The sequence below is a fragment of the Montipora foliosa genome, chromosome 7 (assembly GCF_036669935.1).
Source record: "Montipora foliosa isolate CH-2021 chromosome 7, ASM3666993v2, whole genome shotgun sequence".
NCBI lineage: Eukaryota > Metazoa > Cnidaria > Anthozoa > Scleractinia > Acroporidae > Montipora > Montipora foliosa.
This window is the reverse complement of record NC_090875.1, coordinates 20,256,192-20,259,065: the sequence shown is the minus strand read 5'-3', so window position 1 is coordinate 20,259,065 and position 2,874 is coordinate 20,256,192.

The window sequence follows — 2,874 nt, the reverse complement described above, 5'->3', positions numbered from 1 at the left end:
CCACTTTAACCTTGGATATAAGCGCAGGCTAGATTATATTATAGCTGACTGGTACGTGAAACGTGCCATTACGAACTTCCGTGTCTATCCGATGCAAAGCCAAATTTTCGACTCTGACCATCCGATTGTAGTCATGACTGCTGCTTTCCCAACCCGAAAAGAAGTGCAAAAGATTTTCCGAAGATCCAGATCTCCTCCTATGCGACCAGATATTAGAAAATGAAGGGATGACCTTGAGATTCAAGGAAAGTACAGTGCAAAACTAGATGCCCTGTTACTACGGAGCAAAGAAAAGGAAGAAAATAGTAGGGAAGTGGATGAAGTAGAGGGACGCATGACGAAGGCAATTCTAGAGGCATCCCAGGAAACGATACCGTCAAAGAGTAAGAGAGAGATGGATAAGCCATGGACGAATCCAACTTACCAAGTACTCATACAGAGACTTCTTTCAGAGAAGGATTCCATCAAGAGAAAGGCACTGTATTATGAGACAAGAAAGATGCGGACAGAGCTAAAGAATAACTACTTCAAAACCAAGGCAGACCAATTGAATTTTGCAAGCGAGCAAATGGATACAGAACAAGAATTTCCATGATGAGAGAACATACATCAACACCTCGGTTTAACAGACCATTAATTCCAAATCAGAAACTAGAGGAACACTTCTCTACACACTTCAGTGACCGCAAATATGAACCACAACCCGAACTAGAGCAACCAGAGAGTTACCCCAAGGTATTACCACCAGATGATGTCCCTGCGATTGATTACTCAGTTCCAGAGCGCGGAGAAGTAGAAAGAAGTATAAAGAAACTGAAGAATGGTAAATGTCAAGGAACAGATAAGATATATGCAGAACAACTAAAATACTCTCGGTCATCAGGTCTATTTAATTATATGGTACTACTTATTTGCTTGATCTGGTCCTGCGCTCAAGATCTTCTCTGTCTTTGTAAAACCCATAAGTTACTAGAGAATTTTCCATTTGATTTCAGTGTTGTACCAAACACCACACTTGGTACAATATTAGAACTACAGCTCACTTTGATTACGGCTCGACGGGCGAAAGATTGTTGTCGAAGTCCATTACTCGTTACTTTTAAGATTCCAGATATTAATTTCTCACCGCCTGTCTTGTTTATCCAATTTACGTTCTATTCTTTAGCTTCATAAGGGTATATTTTGTTTAAAGATCCTCAAAAACGCCATTTGCGTTTCAATCTAGCCTTCGACGCCATTGCAGGTTAATATTCTACTGTGTCAAAGCAGAGAAATCTACGCCTTTCTACTCCCCGTGAGATCCTAACAAAATACGCGCAGAAGACTCTACGCACAAAGACACCACTTAGCAAGAGAGTGATAGGAAAGACTTCTCCCGAGAAGGAAAAAAAAAATAAAAAAAAAAAAAGAAAGAAAAAGAAACAACCAAACAAATCTCACCCACTTTCCGACTGGGTTTGCCATACTGGCAACCCAGTAATAACTATGGTTAACAAGCGCGAAGAAGCTGTAAAAATGGCATCTCATTGGTCGACAAAATGACACTGATCCTCGTGACGCCCACATAATCGACAGCTAATGTGTATAGACCTATTTGAAAACTTCCTCAAGGAGATGAGAGACAAGATTCAATATAGCATGGCTACGAGGCTTTATGTTCAAATTTCACAGACTTTTTCTTCTTTAGCTGAGCTGCGTTTTTGCCTTTGGCCTTGAACTAGCTTCCAGGCTTCTTGCTACACAATAGGCCCTGGGGAGGAAGTAAATCAAAAATGGCGGCTGAATTGAACGAAGAATCCTCGTCTGGCAAATCAACGTTTATATGTTCTAACTGTGGTTTTGAATGCCATTATGAATATTTTGGGAAGACACCTCCCTTTTCTAAATCTATAGTGTATAGTAGGGGATAAAAATATGCCTGTATTTACCGTTTAAATGCGAAAATACTTTTAACAATGCTATGTTTAAGTAGTTTTGAACTATGTTCTCGTTGGGTGCCCCTGATTAGACCCTGATTAGACCTGATTAGATCTGGATACCAATACCAAAGAGATGGTCTTATCCTGCGAACCCAGTTAATCTTATATAAACCCAGGGAATCTGTGTTGTATAATATTTGAAAATTTAATTCGCATATGTCAGGGAAATTCGAATTCCAGTTTAACTGATAGAGACTGTATAGCTCTTTAGTTAGATCTCGACAATACTTGGAACTTACCTGCGCGTAAGCATTTGGGTCAGCAATTTTGACTGAGGGCCTGTAAATATTACTTACTTGTTTAAAGGAACTGAATACTGTGCATGGCTGGCTTTTAATGATGCGTTAATTTATTCTACATTTACGCCCAATGAAAGTTGAGTCAAAATATTTTTTGGCTTTTTTGTCACACTTTGTCGAGTTAGTTGTCCGTTCAACAGTAAAGATTCAATCGGGTAAATCTATTTTCAAATTAGTGGTTACGTGATTCGTGAAAGTATATGCTTAGTTCGAACTGTTGTCGTCATGGTTACCGGGCTCATAGGGATAGAATGTGCTTGCATTCGCACGATTTGTGTTTCTAAGTGGAAAAAGTCGTTTCTCGATTTGATGAACCTTTCTGTTGACGATACCATAGAAATATTCAAACGCGAGAGCTTCTGTCTTCCTCAAGAAATGGCCACTTCAGTTTCTCTAGCATTTTAGTTACAACACCAGGCTGTCTTGAATAATTATTAAAGCAGCATCTTGCAGCAGAGCGCTGAACCATGTCTAATTGATATTTATCTTTCCGGGGAGAAGGATACCATGCCCAACCATCATATTCAAGTTTAGGTCTTAGTAGGCTACAGAGTAAAGTTTAGATTTACATTCTACAGAAGTATGCTTAAAGTTTC